Source organism: Anabrus simplex, chromosome 8 (assembly GCF_040414725.1).
Source record: "Anabrus simplex isolate iqAnaSimp1 chromosome 8, ASM4041472v1, whole genome shotgun sequence".
Lineage (NCBI taxonomy): Eukaryota > Metazoa > Arthropoda > Insecta > Orthoptera > Tettigoniidae > Anabrus > Anabrus simplex.
In genome coordinates, this window is record NC_090272.1 from 128,907,066 (window position 1) to 128,920,456 (window position 13,391).

The 13,391-nt window shown below is 39.6% G+C and overlaps 1 protein-coding gene across 1 annotated transcript in view; it reads right to left on the reverse strand.

Annotated features, from left to right (window-relative positions):
• The window catches only part of LOC136878884 (zinc finger protein on ecdysone puffs), a 304,897-nt gene that overhangs the window by 54,873 nt on the left and 236,633 nt on the right, over positions 1-13,391 (reverse strand). The gene's annotated exons all lie outside the window — the stretch shown is intronic.

Genomic DNA, 13,391 nt, shown 5'->3' on the forward strand with positions numbered 1-13,391 from the left:
ATAGTATTCAAAACCAATACTAACAGTATAAACATTCTACATCAACAAGATCAATAGTTACGCAAAATCAGGTGTTTACAGGCTCAAATGTAACTCGTGTACTAATATTTTCAGCTATCGAATAACACATGGTCACGACAATCATAATTTCATGAATATCGAACAAGACAGACATCCTGGAAATAGCTAACAAGGGTCCTCTTCTCAATATAATCAAGAAATTCTACATACACCTGGAGCAGCATTTCAATGCTAACTAGAACCTTAATGAAATCACACAAAAATCCAATATTTTTATTTATTTATTACTTTTCTCAAGAAAAACAATTTAGCCAATCAGAACTCATTCTTAAAGTATATTAAAAATCTTTCGTCGAGACAATTACTAATCTCTCGCATCCTTCGGCCCCGCTTTAAGTTCCTCCCCTACTCCTCGTTCCTCTATTTGCACCTTACCACACGCTACCCACTCCGCCTGGTAGCTCCGCCCCTTACCAACCTCTCCCCCTCCTGCTTTCCTTGCCATTCCCAACACAGTCTTCACCCAGTTGCACACTACCAGTCAGGTCGATCAAACTGCCGCGTAAGGCGAGTACTCTTTCTTTTTCTTCGTTTTCCTTCCGTTCTTAAAGAACCTCACGTTAATTTAATTTTCTATTCTCATAATCAGGTTCCATTGGTTCCATCTTGGATTGGAAATTTCACCTCTCATCATATGCAGAACTCTTTGTATGATAAGAAGTTGCTTATATTCAGCCTGCATACATTTTCTGAATCATAAATACTGGACTTTAAGCAAGATAGATACCCCCTGCGCTCATGTTGTATGTAACATATACAGTAAAACCTGTCTTAACGGATACCTCTCACCGGCGGACGATTTTCTAGGTCCGTAATTAAATGCCATGTTGTGTATGAGTAATTTACCCCTCTTATACGGACACCCTTTATTACGGACACGGACACACCATAGCCACGAGAAACTCCAATTAAACCTCTCCTAACGGACACTTTCTTTTTCAAAAAATTCTGTATTTGTGTCCTGTACAGTATCTATTCGCTTACGTTTTGCACAGCCGGTACTTCCAAGAATCACAGACACCGTAACTTTTGATCCTCGCTGTACACATTCTTGGAAGGCAACACTATGCTATGCTATCACTTCCGGAAGTTGTGTGATCTGACATGCTCGACAGCCCTGGAATTTGTACCTTCACTGTCAGGTTACTTTTCATTGACTCGTGGGCCTTTGATGTGTTCAATTTTACGTTAGTGTGTGTAAACATGGCTCCGAGGAAGTTTTTAACTTTAAAAGAAAAGGTAGGCATAATAGACTATCATAAACTTGAGAAGTGTGGTGTGCGTAAACTGTCCGAAGTGTTTTAAGATTGGAAAGACACAGGCAGCTGAAATTGTGAAAAAGCAAGAGGAACTAGTGAAAGAATGGCATTTAAATGGCAACGAACAGCGGATTAAACTGTTTCAAAGTGGTAGTGGAGCTCTCATTGACAAGGCAACGCTAGAGTGGTTCGCTAAAATAAGAAGTCAGAATGTCCCTGTCTCAGGACCAATGATACAAGCAATTTGCTTTACGTCGCACCGACACAGATAGGTCTTATGGCGACGATGGGAGAGGGAAGGGCTAGGAGTGGGAAGGAAGCGGCCGCGGCCTTAATTAAGGTACAGCCCCAGCATTTGCCTGGTGTGAAAATGGGAAACCACGGAAAACCATTTTCAGGGCTGCCGACAGTGGGGTTCGAACCTACTATCTCCCGAATACTGGATACTGGCCGCACTTAAGCGACTGCAGCTATCGAGCTCGGTAATGATACAAGCAAAAGCGTTAGAATTTGCGACAGAATTAGGTATTGGAGATTTCAAAGCCTCGAATGGCTGGCTAGAAAGATTAAGAAAGCGACATGGTATCAACTTCAGAGTGATTTGTGGAGAATCATCCAGTGTTAATATGGAGATTGTTGACAACTGGCAAGAAAAAATACCTTCAATCATAGACGGGTATGCTCCGGAAAATATTTTGAATGCCGATGAAACTGGATTACTTTTCCGTACTTTACCCGACAAAACTTTGTGTTTCAAAGGAAATCGTTGTACTGGTGAAAAAGTTGCGAAAGAACGTCTTACTGTCTTGTTATGTGCAAGTATGAGTGGAGAACGGGAGGAGCCCCTTGTGATAGGAAAAGCTGCAAAACCAAGGTGTTTTAAAAATATGGACGTTACGAAGTTTGGCATTGAATGGAAAGCGAATAGGAAAGCATGGATGACCAGAGAAATAATGACAGAGTGGCTAGGACAATTGGACAGAAAAATGATACGCCAGGGGCGAAAAGTGTTATTATTCCTCGATAGTGCAGCATCGCATCCGGATACAATTAAGTTGCAAAATGTGAAGATAGTCTTTCTCCCACCAAATGTAACATCAGTTTCTCAGCCGCTTGACCAAGGAGTGATCCAGAACTTCAAGGTTATGTACAGACAGTTAGTGATGAAGCACATAGTATCAGAACTTAACGGGAATGAAGTAACCCTTCAAACACTGAAGGGGCTGAATGTTCTCCAAGCAATTTCATGGATAACCAATGCATGGAAAAACGTCACGGCCTCAACAATTCGTAACTGCTTTCTGAAAGCTGGGTTTCCCGCTAGTGGTGGACATCCCGAAATAGAATCGGATACCCTTCCTGACAGCATGGAAACAACACAAGAGTTGATTAATGCAGCAGGTTACAGTGTACAAGTGAACACCTATATCAAAATTGATTCAGATATTCCAACAGAGTGTGAGAGTGGAGACACGAAAACGATTCTTCAGTCAATCCAAGGGAAGAGGGACGAAAATGAAGATTCTGACGAAAGCGGGAGTGAAGGTGATGCTAATGATGGCTTTGAAGGAAATACGGAAATGAATGTGCTGCCAATAACCTCGTACAGTGAGGCTCTCGGCATTGTTAAGCGACCGAAAGAATTTTATAACATATGATAACTATTTATAATAGTTTATTTAAATCCGCCTTGATCAATACACTCATTAAATGAAAGAAACATTATTAATTAAACCATACATGTTTCGGGAAATCTCAACCATTCCCTTCATCAGTGGTTAGATCAATGAATAACACAATATGACACAATCTTTTGTTTTACAATTTGAAGGAGTAATGTGTCCCAATACATCATATCAAAGAGTAAAGAGAACTTATGAAATATTATAAAAATGATCAATACATACAATTTTGGTTGAACTGAATGAGAACACTATACAAATTTAGGATCTTCAAGTTTTTCTTCTTTTCTTCTTCTTTTTGTTCCTTAAATGATTATATGCTAGCCTAAACAGTGGGTTTTCTGTACTTTTCTCATTTAAATTTGCTTCGGAATTACATTTTTGTGTACGGTAAATTTCTAAATTTTCCAAAACATTCATCAGTTTTCACTTTTTGGTCGAATGTAATAATTTCGTGTCATTGGAAATGTCTGTAAATTTATGATTCATTTCAACCATATGTTCTCCCATTGCCGAATATCTTTTATGTTTGACCGCATTAACAAAAACAAAACGATGAAAAAGGTGTAAATTTGACCCAGAATTTAACTGCACCATCATTGCTAAACAAAAATGGACAAAACAAACAAACATTAAGGATTTTTTCAAGTGCTAATGTTTTACTGTACTGTGCTAGATATTGCTACATCTACATACTGATTTGACGTTTCAAAAACTCATAAGTTCTTTTTAATTTTAACATTATGAACGGTAATAGTGTACAGTGTGCTCAATAGAGGTTTCCATAGAAGTGTTTTTGTCTCTTTAATACAGTGCATCGCAGCTGCAGCAGCCCATCTATAACTTTCTCATGTGAGTACAGTGCAGTTTATTGTACAATACTGTATACAGTATACAATTAAAGGTACATTTGCGAGAATTGTTAACACATACTATACATGGGTTATTGTGTTCCAACTTATGCTCAATGGTACCGGTTTCATAACCTCTCGCGGGCGGACACCCCTTCATAACGGGCATTTTTTTCGGTCCCGAAAGTGTCCGTTATAGGGAGGTTTTACTGTACAGTAAAACCTCGTTAATTCGAAGTCACTGGGACTAAAAGATCGGACTTCGAATTATGTGATTTCGAATAAACCGCCAATTCACAATTCAGAAGTACCAACCCTTGCCGCGTTACAAATTTTTCTAAGGCCCGTTACTGCATGCAGTTAACCTTGATTCACAGTTTATACCTTTCAAATGCTATGAAAAAAGAACTATTTTCAAAACGTATCCAAGAATGTATGTTTACAGTATTCAAATAATGCACTCGGATATCTCACTGGCAAACATAACCTCACGCAACGAAAGAAAGAAAGAAAGAAAGAAAGAAAAAAAAAAGAGCACGATTTAAAGACGAGGAGAAATCTATGCTGGCTCCCATGTGCAAGTGTTTTATTAATTGGATTACTATACTGCATGCATTTTAGATGTCTTGTATTTACACAGAAAGTACCCGATGCCCTTAAAATAGAACTTTCCTATGACTCTATCCTTGTACGATTTCCCACCATGGCACATCTCTCGTACTTCAGAAATGTAAACACTTGCCGCGTCACAAAGTATTCTAAGACCATTAATAAATGTAATCACCTCGATTCACAGTTTAAACCTTTCAGATGCTATGAAAAAAACATTCCGAAATGTATCAAACAAGGTGCATCTACAATGTTTAAATAAAGCACTTGGATAAATCACTGACAAACATAACCTCACGCAAAGAAAGAAAAAAAAAACACACAATTCAAATACGAGGATAAATTATGCCGGTTCCCCTGTGCAAATGCATTATTTTTGGAGTTCTGTACTGTTTGCATTTTTAGATACTTTGTAATGGCATGGAAAGTGCCCGATGCCCTTAAAAAATTGTGGCTCATCGAACTTCCCTATGATGAGGGGATAAAGTTTCTCGCTTCAATGTACATTGCAACCCACTACTATGACCTTCACCCCTACCCTTGTACGATTCTCCAGCTGGCACTTTCTCCTTTAAAACCATAAGACCATTTGGGCTCGCATTAAAATAAAGCAATGAAGTTTCACCGGCAATGACAATATTGTTCGTTGCCTACGAACTTATTATATGAGCCACGTTTTTTTCGCCAACTGTCGGCATCGCCAGTGTTCGCGGATCCTGTTTTTCCGCACACTGCCTGTTGCGTGATATTACGGCGTTCCTTAAAAGGTTGAATACAAAATAATTCCAATTTCATTCAATTTAGCAATCATGAAGCACACTGTAGACCCACCGAAGTGAGTGTAAGTGCGGAAAGCTATCCCTCCGCGTTTCGGAACGCGCGTTCTATTATGACGCGGAGTGGATAAATTTCGAGTTGAAATTACTCTGTAACATACTATTGTTTTAAAATGTAAAGGCAGTTTCGAATTATGTCTGAATTTCGGTAATGGGGCCGACATTGTACTTCGAATTACAAAATATCCGTATTTCGAATTAAACAATTTAAATGACATGCAAAACTGTATCTCATGTTTCCGGGAACGAGGGCTTCTTCGAATTGGGTGGAATTTTGAAATAACCGATTTCGAATTATCAAGGTTCTACTGTATTCAATATTTGACAGAAAACGTAATGGAACGATAGAATTCACTAGAAGCATCTGGACTTTACATTCAGACCGGAATTTTATACCTCATCACTAGGCAATTTTAATATATATACCCTATATAAAGTGCAATATTTAAACCATTATTGTAAATAATCGATGTGGTACTACTATATTTATAGTCTCACTGCAATATGTAGACTTGAACATTTCACTATCTAGTGATCAGTACCACGATATAATTTTATCTCGCATAACATTTCATGCATTTCACCATTTTATATACATGTTATCACATTACACGTTTTGCTCATTTGATTAATTTTATCAATTTACGACAAAATATTGCTCCTGGATATCAACATATAAAAAGTGTACCTTATTTAGGCTGATGATGAACCACACAGGGTCGAAACTAGAGTAGAACGCAGCCGGAAAGGCGGTTTGAGAGGGTCGAGCAGTAACATTTGCGTGCTTTGTAGTATGACGTGTTTTCCGCTGAGCCAATAGAATAATTTCAGTAAGGGGTGCCTGTGCGGGTCATGAGTGAATGTTTCGAGTTTTATTTGTAAATATCATAATCAACGAATTTGGGGAACTATTTCCGTGTATACGATAGATCCAGGAAGAGCAAAAAGACAAGTATTCCTTCGACAGGCGAGGGAAATAATATTTAGAGTGTATTTGTATTTTGTAAGCATGCAGCAGCAGGCGTTCATAGGCGGAGAAGGTGAGGAACGCCATGTTGCCACGCTTCACAAGAAGACAGCACTCTTGTGTGGTATCGGCCTGCGAACAGTACAGAGGATAAAACAAGCTACGGAAATAAAAATAATGCAGTGTTCAGGCTGCCAGGGAAGAACCCTAAGAGGAAGAAGCCAATGACGGACCTCGATGATTTCAATATAAACGTCCTGCGTACAACAATATTTGATATGCATAAAAATGGCGAATATCCTACGGCATTGAAACTGGCCCATCCATTTATTTTCCTTATATCTCGAAAATTTTCCTCAACACTTTCTCGGGGTTTGATGTTAAAAATTAATTTTGACTTTCAGGAAACATTTAAGCCCAAGAAAAATATAGGTCATCGCTTTGGAATTCAAGACACAACTGGATGAGAAAATATTTACATATTCATCCAAATTGGAATCATCGCATTTCATACTTCTGTCTCTCTCTGCGCAACGAAACTGCCTTCCGGGTTGCGTTCTAATCTAGTCCCCTAATACACTGTAATGTATACATAGGCATTACAATTATTGTATGGTATGGAGTAGGCGTATTAAAACTTTGTCAATTAAATTATATGTAATTTCATCCCTGCCTAAATATGTGCGATCCCTGGGCGCCGCCATCTTGCAGATCTTTGTAAACATGTTATCAGAATATGCAAAGAAAATCTATGATATGAAGAATAATCGAAAACAAATGTGACTATCGATTGTGTGGAACCATACATAACCGAGTTCTATCGCCCTTGACTTCCAAATAGTTCTGGTATATCCACATGGGTTGACGCCCCCCCAAAGGAATGGCATTTTTTTTTTAAACTTCAGCCTGCTGCTAACATGATAACGCGGGACCGGTCCGCAACGCTCGGCCAGGCAAACACGAGTTTTCTCAGGACCGGTCCGCACTGTGTTAATACCTAGACTGCCAATGCTAAGTTCGTCGTCACCAAACACTGTTTCAGGACTGTGGTCACGGAGAGGCAAGCGGAAAGTTTTGGGTTTAACACACTGCTCGCAGAGCGGGGAGGGGAATCATGCGAGGGGCCTTGTGGACCGTTGTGGATTCCTCCTATTGGATGTTAAAATCTAGTATAATGTACCATGGAGAGGCGAAGGGTAGGTAGGGCAGAGCTAGTAGAGCACTGAGGAAACTTCTATCAACACTGGAGAGGGGAGAGATGGTTATTAACCTACTTTATTGTAAGTTTTTGGTCAGCAGTATACCGTTCATAGTCAGTTTCTGGAAATCTTGCACCATATAAATTAGGCCTACACCGGCTTTTAAAGGTTATGTTCAACTCAAGAATAAGGTTTCAAATGTAAGAATGGATTCTCAAAGTTCTCAAATAGATTATATTCAATTCTGCCGATCACTAATCTCAATCAAATTGGAAAGAGAAAAAATATCATAAAAACTTGAGAAATTACGGTTATTCGAGACCTAGAGCTCAGCTGGAAACCTTGCTAGCTCCACAAGTCGGTACAAGAGGGAAATAACACAAAAATTTTAAACGTAACCTTGTGCAAACCAAACGACTGCAGCTTTCATGACATCGTGACACAAACACGTAAAATTCCTGGTCTTATAGGCCTATTAGAACCAAAACAGTAACAGGCAATCCCAAGACCTCCCACGCCTTTATGTATGTAAGGTGCAACATCTGTTCTCGTCACAAAAACATAATCGTACACGATAATATTAAATTACTAGATTTGCGTTGAGTAGGAACAGTTTCGATTCTTGCCTGAATGCCCAGGGACTGTTTGGTGATGCAACTGAAAAAAGTAAAAAAAATAAATAAATAAGACATTAACTCTGGAGATAACTTAAACATTTTACAAGTACGAACTTTTGATGAATCTCGTTCTGTCTTTAAGTAGAGCTGCTGAAATGCGCTGTCTCCTTCCAATTGTTTTGTGGCCACACTCTGCTTTACGATTTACGACGATTCTGTAAGCAATACCATTCAAATGCGATGCTAAGATGGCCCCTTATGCAAGTTCACCTCCGATTTCCAATACTAGGAAGGAAGGTTAATGCCAAGATCCATAGGTATGCCACAGTCGTCCTTTCGTGAGATACAGTTTCTTCAAAAAAAGTGATCGAGGTTTTAGTGTTGATGGGATTAAAATTTCTGGATGTTTGATCAGGGAAATAGTTTATTTGAGAAACGAATAATGCAGGATTTTTACAATGTGATTTAATTAGGATGCTTATGGGACCACGTAATTTGAACTAATAATCCAGGAAAACATAGTTTCCGGGGACGGATAATCGAGGTTCTACTGTATACCCATTTTCGATTATTTTGTACTATGTTAGGCCTTAATAAATTTTTTAACTTAGGTAAGGTAATTTTATGTTCTACTTCATCATTTCAATTTTTAATCCAGATTCACATAATTTTCCTTCCCCGGTCTTGAGGTCGGAAAAAAATAAGGCGGGGGGAATTACACGAGAAAATACAGTTAAAAAATTCATCCTCTCTTAATGTAACTGTAGGCGAATATGCTTATGAGTACAAGACAAGAGTGTTTAGAATTGTGCAAACAGTTCCTGTAACAATGGCAATGCATTGCATTGCATTACTTTCCCTGTAGTAAAAGAATACCCAAAAATAATTCAAGAGGTATATCAAATTATCACATTTTCCTGGTGCTGTAGGAGCCTTAGATTGCACTCCTATAACAACATATTGAATGCCTTGATATAACCGTCTGTTCTTCCATTTTTCTAGGCTAACTGCATACTTTCAAATTAAATCTCTAATGACGGTTGTCTCGTATTCATTATAATAATGCTTCTCTCGCCTCTTACCGCATGTTTACGTCTTCGAAGTCCTCGCTAACCATAACCTGTAAAAATGTCAATCGTGTGACAAAATACAATTACAATATACTGCTCTGGGCGCTTTATGTAAAGAAACAAAAGATACTCCCTGCCAAACGCATTCAGAAATCGCACAGAAACGTATTAATTTGTCTTTAACAATTGTTTTCAAATAAACAATAGAAATGTGTTCATGAAACACGGGACTTTTAACCAAAGAGTAAAACTGATATTGATTTGTGCAATGACTGTTCCTTGGGCAGTTTGTGAAAGTACCTTGGTTTCTGAGAGGAAGAACCTCAAAGACAAGACCTTTCACACCTGTTCTCTAAATCTGGGAAGCCCAAAAAGTACCTGGTGACCCTAAAATGCCACTACTGTCACCATATTGAAGAAAGATATCGCAATAAAGTTCTAGGTAGAATTCTGCTTAGCTGAATCCCTAGTTATTACTAAGATGATTCTCCCAGAATCACAGTATGGCTTCTGTGCCTCTTGAAGGACAACTGGTATGGTCTTCAGTACAACACAATTTCAGAAAAAGTATAGAGAGCCAAACTACAAAAAACCACATACTCTGGTTTCACTCAAGACAGCAACAATGATGTTTAATCTCACAAGCTCGTGGCTGACAAGTGTTTTTCTCTCAGGTCTATTATCTCTTACATCAAGGAATGTTCCTGAATGTTTTTGAACATCTAATCAGGACACCAGAGAACAGGATAAACAGGAGAATATTAGAAAAATTACGGAATATCAAGTGTAACATTAGGTGGATTACAGAAATCAAGGGAGATATGAACTACAAATTACAATGGAAGACCTAAGAAACAATACCGACAAAATCAGGAAACTCGAAGACAAAAAAACCAGACTGCAAACCAAAATCAACAGACGGACAATAGGAAGGGTGATTTCCGTTGAAGAAAGAAAGATAAGATAAGATCCGAGAGAATGAAGAAGTACTGGGCTGACAGCAAACTGAAAAATTATTTGTATAAGTTGGCTAGAGTGGTCCAATGAAACCCACAAAACCCACAAAATGTATATAATAATATGAGGAATGTTCTTATGTTTCAGTCCAATTACAGTAGTATGATAATTTGTGGTTTTCAACCACATATGGGTAACCCATTGGGTGTGGCTGCACACCAGTTATGTGACTAACAATGTTTAGCCCAAATTTCTAGGGCCTTTTCCATTTGGTGTGGGCAGCAGTCATTGTAAATAGGTCAGCTCAGACACAGATGCATACCTGCCAACTGTCAGAAATCAAAAACAGGAAAATACTTAATTCTTGGATTTCATCACATACATTGCACCACGGTCTAGGTGAATAAAGGTCAGGATAAAAGGCATACATATCTACAGTTACAATGCAAACTGACAATTAAATTTAAAATCTTAAAACTACGAAAACAAACATGGTTACAAGAAAATGTACCTAATCATTCTCATTAATGACATACGAATAATATTATTTATGTCACACCTACATAGGCAACAAAATGCATAATAGTTTCCTTTATTCGACGGTAAAATGAAAGGAAATTTATAGGTATCTCTAAACACTCTGAGATAACCTTTGTTAGATTTTTGGGCCATAACGGGAACATGAAATACCAGAAACTGTCACCGACACAACTCCCTGAAATACATTCAACTCATTAAAATAATGCACTGAAATATGCGAAACTACCACATACAAAACAATTCAATATGTCCCAGACATTAATAATATATGACTTTGACAGGGGGGGGGGAAAGAAAAAACACGTGGCCTACAACATCAACGAAACTAAGCACAGAAATCATGTTAACAGCGCGTAAACCACACAATAACAAACTTATCGTTTCGTTCTGAGTAACTTAGTCGCTAGCGCGTGCTAGCCTCTCTTGCTTGCCGGACTATTGCCGTCCCGAATCCCCAGGTGTAAAAAGCACACACGCTGCTGTGGTGAGCGGGAAACACAATACACGAAGGCGACGGACAAAACACCCGTGAAATAAAGCATCCAATAAATACGCTTTAAAATAAGGTTGCGTAATTTACACAAGCACACAAGAATTTATCCTTTATTCTAGGGGAAGCGTATTGACCGTACTGGAGGTTATAAAACCAAACCCCATGGCACAACCGCCCCGAAGGGCCATGGCCTACCAAGCGACCGCTGCTCGGCCCGAAGGCCTGCAGATTAAGAGGTGTGGTGTGGTCAGCACGGCGGATCCTCTCGGCCGTTATTCTTGACTTTCTAGACCGGGGCCCCAATCTCACCGACAGATAGCTCCTCAACTAATCTTGTAGGCTGAGTGGACCTCGAACCAGCCCACAAATGCAAGTAAAAATCCCTGACCTGGCCTAGACTTGAACTCGGGGCCTCCGAGTAAGAGGCAGGGATGCTATCCCTACACTGCGGGGCAGGCACTGGAGGTTATACGGGTCAAAAATAGGAAAAAGTAAAAATAAATCAGAAGGAAGAAAATTTAAAAAATGGAAAGTTTTTGGGTAAATCAGAAGGGTTGGCAGGTATGCAGATGTAGGATTGAATTCCTGAGTCGTCACAGGGTCTCGCGAAACTGACCAGCCACCAATGTGCAGGTCCAGACTAAAAGCTTCCTGTTCCATTCAAAACCTCCTACCACCATCCTTACCCTATTACTAGTGGACTTGAAGAGAATGAAGCAGCAAGAAAAATGGCATTGGCATGAATTTGTTTAGACCGGATCACAAACTGCCAGAAAGTGACCCACGCACCGTGATCTTGAAGCTATATCCTGCAGCACATATGGAATGAGACGTGCCAGTTTGTACACCGGGACTGTAATGAACTGCCGCAGTCAACAAATATAACTCAGCTGTACCTTCACAGCTAGTACGTCTGGCATCGTCCACAATCGCTGTGAATCAAACAGCGAAAAGATTCCTCCTCTGCCTGCTTAGTCACTGGGCCACAATATGACATGATGGTTTCCAGTATCAATTCCTCCATTGAGAAGCCATTACACATCCCGAAGGAGCTTGTCTGCCCAAAGGCGTTGGCCCCTGTAGGGAGATGAGTTACTTACTGCCGCCCAACAGTCAGTGTGGAGTAGATAGCTATGCAGTCTACTTATTACTACAGTGGAATGCCCCAGCCAGACAATAAGTGTGCTAAAAAGTAATATCTCCCAATTTTTTATTCTGTTTTCAATAACTCTTGAGGTACGACATGTCAAGCATGTTACTCAGTCAACTTTCCTGTGTCGCTGACGCAAGTTGCAACTCTCTGCCTTTAAAGGATGCACACTTGTAGTGTGTAATATGACGGTGTGTAATGTACTATGTCGGTGAGTGAGAAACAGTGTGCTGTAATAGAGTTTCTAACCGACTGAAACCCATAGAAGAATGAAAGCTGTGTTCGGTGGCAATTGGGTCAACATCAGTAATGTGCGACATTGGGATGTTCGTGCCCATAATTAGGAAAAGAATAGTGCAAACCTCACTGTGTGTGACTGAGCTCAGACTGTACGACCACATATGGCAACAAGGCTCATCGGAATCAGGTAGATGAACTCATCAAAGAAAATCGCCAAATTACATAGACACAGCTCTCAGGTAAGTGTGGCATATCACCCGCGCAGAACTGGGGTATAGAAAACCGTATGCATGGTGGGTGCCTTGAATACTCACTCCTGACATGAAATAGAGGAGACTGGGCATCTGTCAACAATTGCTTTTGCGTTTTGAGCGTGAGAGCGACGGATTCCTTAATAACACTGTGACAGGTGATGAAAGCTGGGTTCACCATTATGACTCCAAATCAAAGAGGGAATCAATAGAGTTCCCTGCACAGGATCACTGATGCCATAAATGTTCAAGTACATGCCATCAGCAGGCAAAGTCATGTTCATGGTATTCTGGGATATTCAAGGTGTGGTGTATTTGGAATTCATGCCTAAAGGCACCAACATAAAATCTAAAAGGTACTCAGAAAACTGCAAGCAGGAATTTGACGAGTTCGTCCACACATGCAGCACCTTCTCTTTCAGCATTACCATGTCCATCTGAATTTCATCTGTTCCCAAAACTTAATGCCTTCAAGGAGTTCAACTTTGATAATGATGAAGTGGTGTGTCAGAGGAGTGGATGTGGCTCCCCCAACAAAATTGAACATTTTAGAGATGGTATTAAACTGATTTCTCGTTGGGAGAAATGT